This window comes from Symphalangus syndactylus, chromosome 19, assembly GCF_028878055.3.
Source record: "Symphalangus syndactylus isolate Jambi chromosome 19, NHGRI_mSymSyn1-v2.1_pri, whole genome shotgun sequence".
Taxonomy (NCBI): Eukaryota; Metazoa; Chordata; class Mammalia; order Primates; family Hylobatidae; genus Symphalangus; species Symphalangus syndactylus.
The window spans coordinates 79,500,510-79,509,297 of NC_072434.2; the positions used below are offsets into that span (position 1 = coordinate 79,500,510).

Genomic DNA, 8,788 nt, shown 5'->3' on the forward strand with positions numbered 1-8,788 from the left:
GCAGTGAGCTGAGATCGCGCCACTGTACTCCAGCCTGGGCAACAGAGTGAGACTCCGTCTCAAAAACAATAACATTTATTTTTGTAATGACATGGGGTCTCACTATGTTGCTGGTCTTGAACTCTCAGCCTCAAGTGATCCTCCCTCCTCAGCTTCCCGAAGTGCTGGGTTTACAGGAGTGAGCCACCATGTCTGGCCCTGCCTGCTTTGATGCCAGAACCAGGAGCAAGCACTGGGTTGGGGTTGGCCTCCCTCCCAGAGGTTGTGGGGGCAAGCCACACAAGAGGGTCAGAACCAGCTGAAGCCACACAGACAGGGAACCAGCATGGGGTCCGCTAGGGGCCTGACCAATAAGACCACCTGGAGGGGCAGAAACCCTAGCAGCAAAAAGCTTGAGGGAATCCCAAGGGACTAAAGCAAAGCGTCCCAAATGATCACCAAGAAGAGACTCCAGGAAGTGCAGCCCCACAGGCGAGCCCCGGCAGGAGAAAGAGCAGCTTTCAACCACAGCCAGACCCAAAGGATGCACAGCCAGCTGCCCATGCACCTACTTGGGTGAGAGCTGTCCTGGGCCCTAAAACGCTTCACCCAGCTCCAACCTTGGGAGAAGGGGCACAGGGAGCCACAGGAAAGGACAGAAGCCAGCCTCATCCCTTTCATGCAGACTTCCAGCCCTAAGCAGCCTCAGCTGGAGCAAGAAGAAGAAGCGGCCTGGACATTGAAATTCCAAATGGAGACTGTTTTTTTTGTTTTGTTTTGTTTTGTTTCCATTTAAAGCAACCATCAGACAATTTCCTAAGAGGAGCAGAAAAGTCCAAGCCTGCCAGGGTCTGGGAACATGAATCCGGCTGAATAAACTTTAGAGGAGCAGCACAGGACAAAAGCTAAAGTCGCCTTCCAATTGCATTGCAAGCTGTGCTCGTTCCACACACCAGTTGCACACAGGCTGGTGAAAACATCTCAGTGGAACTGAGAGTAGCCAAGTTCCCGTGAAAGGAAAACATGCAAATCTGTTTTCAGTATCACTTTTAAGCTTCCTGAGTGGAGCCTTTGGCCTGGAATGACTCGCATTGACGTCAGCCCGAGGCAGCCATATCGCAGCAGCTGCCATCCCTTCCTCACCCGCAGCCCCCGGGGCAGAAGACACACTGGTTTTGTTTCATGGGAGATTAAAAACAGTTGCTGCTGCATCCATAATTCACAACCCCTGTGATCACTGGGGCCAGGAATACTGAGCAAAAAGCATGAGGCGTCCACATTAAAACCAAGGGGAGCCGGGCGCAGTGGCTCACCCCTGTAATCCCAGCACTTTGGGAGGCCAAGGCAGGCGGATCGCCTGAAGTCAGAAGTTCAAGACCAGCCTGGTCAACATGACGAAAACCCTGCCTCTACTAAAAATACAAAAAAATTAGCTGGGCGTGGTGGCTCATGTCTTTAGTCCCAGCTACTTGGGAGGCTAAAACATGAGAATCGCTTCAACCCAGGAAGCGGAGGTTGCAGTGAGCCGACATCATGCCATTGCACCCTGGCCTAGGTGACAGAGTGAGACTCTGTCTCCAAAAAAAAAAAAAAAAACACCAGGCCTGGTGTGGTGGCTCACGCCTGTAATCCCAGCACTTTGAGAGGCCGAGGCGGGTGGATCACCTGAGATCAGAAGTTCAAGACCAGCTTGGCCAACATGGTGAAACCTGTCTCTACTAAAAGTACAAAAATTAGTGGGGTGTGGTGGTGGTGGGTGCCTGTAATCCCAGCTACTCAGGAGGCTGAGGCAGGAGAATCGCTTGAACCTGGGAGGCGGAGGTTGCAGTGAGCCAAGATTGCGCCGCTACACTCCAGCCTGGGCGACAAGAGCAAGACTAACAAACAAAAAAAAAAAAAAACAAGGGGAGACCCACAAAAAAGATGCCAGAGATGGGGATCATGGTCAGCTGAGACCCCGCTCAGGGCACTACACACTTGCTGGTTCTCCTGAGCCTTGAGGCGATGGGATCTACACCACACATCTGAGGCTCTGATAAACTGCTGGAAACATGGGCTTATGCATGATGCTGCTTTGTTTTATGGCACTCTGTGAGGGAGACAGGGCAGGTACCCCACAGCCCGGGATGGACTCCTCTTGCCTCTGGTCTCCTAGCAGAGCAGCAATCCCCCAGGAGGAGAAAACAAGCTCCTTCCCAGGGCTGCACTGGGGCTGATGGCAATGGTGGCAATGTCGATGGTCATGTGGCCTGCCCTGCACTGGCGGTCGGGACCCTGACTCTACTTTGAATCTTCTGGTTCCTTCCAGCATCCAGGATGAGGCCCTGGCAGTAAAGCCCAGCTCCACATGGCTCCTGCAGCACGGAGCTGGTTCTCCTCCAAAAGTCCTGCGAGATGTATCATTTGTCAAGCTGGTAGATAATTCCACCTCTTTCTATAGTGCCTCTCAGACACATCCCATAGGTAATTGTTGCTTGAAACCTCTATTAAAATGTGAGGCGACAGAAGCCAGTGGACTCTGTATCCCTTCCCTTCGTTTAGTCTCAGGATAGAATGGTCTTTCTGACTAAGCCAGTGATTGGGGCATAAGGGAAGGAATGTAAGTGCGGGGAAAGGGAGGTGGGGGAGAGGGCTGGCGTGCACTGCTGTACTCCCTGTGGTTTTAAGATCCTTCAAATAGAAGCTGTGAACATGTGGCTGGGTGCAGCGGCTCATGCCTGTAATCCCAGCACTTTGGGAGGCCGAGGTGGGCGGATCACTTGAGGTCAGCAGTTCAAGACCAGACTGGCCAACATGGTGAAACCCCGTCTCTACTAAAAGTACAAAAATTAGGCGTGGTGGCGGGTGCCTGTGATCCCAGCTACTGGGGAGGCCGAGGCAGAAGAATTGCTTAAACCCAGGAGATGGTGTTGCAGTCAGCCGAGATCACACCACTGCATTCCAGCCCAGGCAACAGAGCGAGAGACTTTGTCTCAAAAAAAAAAAAAAAAAAAAAAAAGCCAGGTACAGTAGCGCACGCCTGCAATCCTAGCACTTTAGGAGGCCAAGGCGAGTGGATCACTTGAGGTCAGGAATTCGAGACCAGCCTAGCCAATGTGGCGAAACCCCGTCTCTGGTAAAAATACAAAAATTAGGCTGGGCGCAGTGGCTCTTGCCTGTAATCCCAGCACTTTGGGAGGCCGAGGCGGGCACATCACAAGGTCAGGAGATCGAGACCATCCTGGCTAACACGGTGAAACCCCGTCTCTACTAAAAATACCAAAAAAAAAAAATTAGCCAGGCACGGTGGCGGGCGCCTGTAGTCCCAGCTACTTGGGAGGCTGAGGCAGGAGAATGGCATGAACCTGGGAGGCAGAGCTTGCAGTGGGCCGAGATCACACCACTGCACTCCAGCCTGGGCGACAGAGTAAGACTCCGTCTCAAAAAACAAAAATTAGCTGGACGTGTTGGCATGTGCCTGTAATCCCAGCTACTCAGGAGGCTGAGGCAGGAGAATGGCTTGAACCCAGGGGGGTGGAGGCTGCCGTGAGCCTAGATCATGCCATTGCACTCCAGTCTGGGCGACAAGAGTGAAACTCCGTCTTTAAAAAATAAAAAAATAGAAGCTGTAAACATGTGGCTGTGCCTTGGGACTGCCCAGCTTCAGCACTGCTCTGAAGTCAGGGCCAGCAGAGAGCAGAGCTTACTACCAGAGGACGTGAGTGTGAATCCTGCTACTGGCTCCACCACTTGTCTGAGCAGGACACCACGCCCAGCTATTGCTGCTGCCACTGCTTCTCCCTAGGGGCCTGCCCCAGCCCCACTCCTGGGCTGAGGTCTGGCCCCTCCCCTCACCTTGCTAATCACAGTGCCCTGTCACAGGTGATGTCATTTCCCAGCATACTGAGAAACGCGAGGGTGGGAGCTTTGGCCTGTCCAAATCCCAGCACCCATCACATAAAATGCAAAATGAAACACACCAACCGCAGATAAAGTCCAGATGGTATTCTTATTGCTGGCGTTGCAATATTAGTAAGTATCAGCAAGGAACGATCATTCTCCACGCCTCCCTTTCTTGGGTCTAAGGAAAACTCATAAGGTTGTGCGGATCCACATGAAGGACCGTCTGCTCGGAGGTGGGAGACTCTTCTGGGGAAAGGCAGACGGTGAAGAAAAACAAGAGCTGTTTTGCTGTTGTTGCTTTTAATCAATCTTTTATTCAGAGCTACAAACCTTTAATCAATTATGGATAAAACACAAAAGCTTTTTGAAATGCTGATAAAGGAACCCATACTGAGAGACCAAATAAAATCCAAGTGCTGAGCTGGCCATGGGCTTGGCGGGTCAGCAGCACACGGAGGCACAGAGATGGTGGCACCAACAGAAAGGAATGTGGGAAAATTTTGTCCCCCAGATAATACAAATAGAACAGTAAAATGAGGTTCAGGGTTGAAATGGCAAAGCCAACGTTGTTGTCATTCTCTTGGGTCCCTTCCACGTGCTGGGCTACGATTATAAATGGGGCATGGTGGCTGCATGCCAGGGGCTCCTGGCCTCGAGGAGACAGACACTGTCACACCAGGCTGAGCAAGTGCCATAAAGTCAGGGATCGCTTGGGGCCAGGATTTAAAGACCAGCCTGGGCAACACAGCAAGATGCCATTTCTACAAAAAATATGTATATATATTTATATATATATATATATTAGCCAGGCATTACAGTGCACGCCTGTAGTCCTAGCTACTTGGGCGGCTGAGGTGGGAGGATGGCTTGAGTCCAAGAGTTTGAGGCTGCAGTGAGCAATGATCGAGCCGATGCACTCCAGCCTGGGTGACAGAGCAAGACAAGACCCCATCAATCAATCAATCAATGATAAAATAGGCCACTGGCCAGATTTGGCCTACAAGGCAGTAGTTTGCCTGCCCCTGGTTCAGATTAGAAAATATAGAGTTGAAATCCACTAGCACAGTCCCTCCAAGTCCTGCTTTTCTTCCCCCTTCCTATCCCACATGCCTGGATATTTTCTCATATCCAATGATTCCAAGACATTGCTAAATGATCTGAAGATTATAGTGAGCTTGCCTTCATCTAAGCTCAAGAGACTGCAATGCATAAAGATAATTTGTTCAACAGAGTGAGAACTGCTTTGCCAGGAGCGCTGAGTGTTTTAGTAATCAATCAATCAATCAGTCAGAGAAGAACTCATTAGGCGCATGGTGCTGTTCCACACTGGAGATGTGCAGAGAGTTGAGGCTGGATCCTGGCACGTGGGCTGGTGAGAAATTCCTACTTCCCTGTTGCCCGGGTACTCATCACAGTTTCACACAGCTTTAGTTGTGTATAATCCTTGAGAGTCACATTTTCCATTTCTTAACCTGTACAATGAAGAAATTCAACTAAATGGCAATGTGATTTTGTGTGTGCGCCGGGGGCTTCTCAGCGAGGGCTTCTTGGAGACGTCTTGAAGGCAGCCATGCACTATGTACGAGGTCTGGCCTCGGGGCAGGCTGAGCCATGGGGGAGGGCTCTTAGCTTGAGCCCAAGAGATGGAGGCTGTGGTGAGTCATCATCTCGCCACTGCACTCTAGCTGGACAATGGAGCAAGACCCTGTCTCAAAAAAAAAAAGTATTCATTGTTTATATGAAATTCAATTCAAATTTAGCTGAGATCTTGCCTGTTTATTTGCTAAATCTGGTAGCTCTCTAGGGAGAGAAGCAAGTTCACATTTGAGTGTCTGGACCTCCCAGCAACATACTAGTTGGTTCCTACAACCTGTGCGTGGGCATCAGTGCATGGAAATGGCGACAGGGAGAGGGAATAAAACAGAAATAGAAGAGGGTAAGTAATTGAATTCTCCGTATTTTTGCTGTCATTGCAAGAAGAAGGAAATGCTCTGACATATGGTGTAGATGAAGAGTTGAAAACTCAATGCCAGCCAGGCGCGGTGGCTCACGCCTGTAATCCCAACACTTTGGGAGACTGAGGTGGGTGGATCACCTGAGGTCAGGAGTTCGAGACCAGCCCGGCCAACATGGTGAAATCCTGTCTCTACTAAAAATACAAAAATTCTCCAGGCGTGGTGGCGGGCGCCTGTAATCCCATCTACTCAGGAGACTGAGGCAGGAGAATTGCTTGAACCCAGGAGGCAGAGGTTGCAGTGAGCTGAGATTGCGCCACTGCAGTCCAACCTGGGTGACAGAGCCAGACTGTCTCAAAAAAGAAAGAAAGAACAATGCCACAAGGAGCTGGACAAGGAGTAAAAGTAAGTCAAGTGGAATGGATATAGCCACAGGGAACAGTGGGGACATAGGACACTGGGGGTGCATGCCCCGCCTAAGAGGTCAGCTGGTACCTCGCTCCAGCTCACTCTGCCATGTGATCTTCAGGGCTCAGTGTGGAAGAGCTGATTCTCCTCAGGTTGACAGTCCTGGTAACCTCAACTGTGGATAGTGAGGCTGATTTCAGAAAGAGTTTTGGAGAGCCCCCAGAGTTCAGAGTAAGGCTGAATATAGTCCCAGCTTCAGCAAATGAAGGCTCCTTCAGCATTAAACCAACTACAAGCTTCACCTGGAAGCAGCACTGCCAGATAAACACAGGACACCCAGTTAAATGTGAACTTCAGATAAACAATGAATACCCTTTCAGTATAAATACATCCCAAATATCGCATGGAACGTACTTACATCCAAAAAATATATATTTGTTGGCCAGGCATGGTGGCTCACACCCATAATCCCAGCACTTTGGGAGGCCAGTGTGGGAGGATTGCTTAAGCAGGGGTTTGAAACCAGCCTGGGCAACATAGTGAGACCCCCATCTCTACAGAAATAAAATAAAATAATTAGCCAGGCATGGTGGTGCACACCTGTAGTTCTAGCTACTTGGGAGGCTGAGGTGGGAGGGTAACTTGAGCCCAAGAGATGGAGTCTGCAGTGCAGTGTGATCCCGCCATTGAACTCTAGCCTGGACAACAGAGCAAGAATCTGTCTCAAAAAAAAAAAAGTATTCATTATTTATATGCAATTCTATTCCAATTTAACTAAACGTCTTGCCCTTTTATTTGCTAAATCTGGTAGCTCTCTAGAGAGAGAAGCAAATTCACGTTTGAGTGTCTAGACCTCCCAGTAACATACTAGGTGATTCCTATGTACTCCCCTTGATGCCAAAGGACGGATGTTCTAGAACCATCTCGGCCCCTCCCCAGTTGTATGTTCCCTGTCCCTCTGAGCCTCGGTTTCCTCATCTCTTAGGTGGATATGGGAATTCCTATCTCACAGGATTGTCACAAAGATGAAATGGAGTAAATGTAACGGCATATCGTACGATGTCTGAGACAAAGCAGACACGCAACACATGTTTGCTGCTTAGTGAAATTCCTCACCCTCAGAATGACGCTTTGTTCTCCCACTGCACCTGTCAGGACCCGTCCAGGCTGTGACCAGGGGAGCCTGTCACTCCCACAGTGGCAGGCAACATTGTGTGGTCTTCAGGGCCTCCAGGGAGAGCGAGCTAGGAACACAGGGGCTGTGCTCCTGGTGAGCCATCCAGATAACAGTTCTGAGGAGAATGAGGGCCCTGGCTTTCTGTTCTTTGGGGTTGGAAGCCACGCGTACAGAAGTCTCTTTTTCCATTTGGGCTTTGCTGCCATTCTTCAGTGGCATGGCAACTGCTGCCAGCAGCACAAGGACGGTTTCTAATGCACCCAAAGAGTACTTTGAGGGGCTCGGAGAGACCCAGGACCAGCTTCAGCCACCTTCTCCCCTCTGGCCTGAAGCCTCTCGAAAGCCAGGCCTGAACACAGAACAGCTGGGAAGCCTTCGAGCATTCCAAAGAAGAAACAGAACCTGGGGCATGAGGAGCTTCATTTTATCTGCTTCCTTCCCTGGATGCCTGAAGGGTGACACGGGAGGCCTGCACTTACGACACAGAGGTGCCTGCCAGCGCTGCACGCTGATCCGCCTGCACACGGCCCTGTCCACGCACACACAGACACGTCCCAAATATTGCCAGAAGATCTCTTGAGGGAGCTCATTTAATTCTGCTTCCCTTGGAAATAAAAGTGACTGCATTCTTTCACTAGGGCTGCCATAACAAAGTGCCACAGCCTGGGTGGCTTCAACAACAGACATGCCTTGTCGCCCAGTTCTGGAGGCAGGAATTTGAGATCAAGGTGCCAGCAGGTCAGTTCCTTCCAAGGCTGTGAAGGACGGATCTGTTCCAGGCCCCTCCTCGGCATGCAGGTCTACACGTTCACATGGAGTTCTCCCTTCACAACTGTCTGTGGCCAAATGTCCCCTTCCTATAAGGACACCCATCATGTTGGATTAAGACCTACCCTCACGACCTCATTGTAACTTAGTTACCTCTTTAAAGGCCCCATCTCCAGGCCAGGCGCAGTGGCTCATGTCTGTAATCCCAGCACTTTGGGAGGTCGAGGCAGGCACATCACTTGAGGTCAGGAGTTCGAGACCAGCCTGGCCAACATGGCGAAACCCCATCTCTACTAAAAATACAAAAATTAGCCAGGCATGGTGGCGTGCGCCTGTAATCCCAGCTACTCAGGAGGCTGAGGCAGGAGAATCACTTGAACCCAGGAGACAGAGGTTGCAGCGAACTGAGATCACACCACTGCACTCCAGCCTGGGAGACAGAGTGAGACTCTGTCTCACAAAATATATATAAATAAAATAAAATAAAAATAAAGATCCCATCTCCAAACAGGGCCACATTTTTAGGTACAGGGGATTAAGACTTCAACATGTGAATTGGGGGTGGAGGGGCACAGAATTCAACCCGCATCAGTTATCTTGTTGGAAAGAATAAAGTCCA

The 8,788-nt window shown here is 50.3% G+C and overlaps 1 long non-coding RNA gene across 2 annotated transcripts; it reads right to left on the reverse strand.

The window, feature by feature from the left end:
• Positions 1 to 4,154: 4,154 nt before the first annotated feature.
• LOC134731904 (uncharacterized) lies at positions 4,155 to 8,253 on the reverse strand. 2 transcript variants are annotated; one of them, XR_010114618.1, is made up of 4 exons: positions 7,341 to 8,253; positions 6,825 to 6,942; positions 6,312 to 6,538; positions 4,155 to 5,566 (listed from the first exon to the last, which is right to left on the reverse strand). It is a non-coding gene; the product is annotated as an uncharacterized lncRNA (long non-coding RNA). The 2 variants fall into 2 exon arrangements; XR_010114619.1 differs by having other exon boundaries at positions 6,825 to 8,253.
• Positions 8,254 to 8,788: the final 535 nt, after the last annotated feature.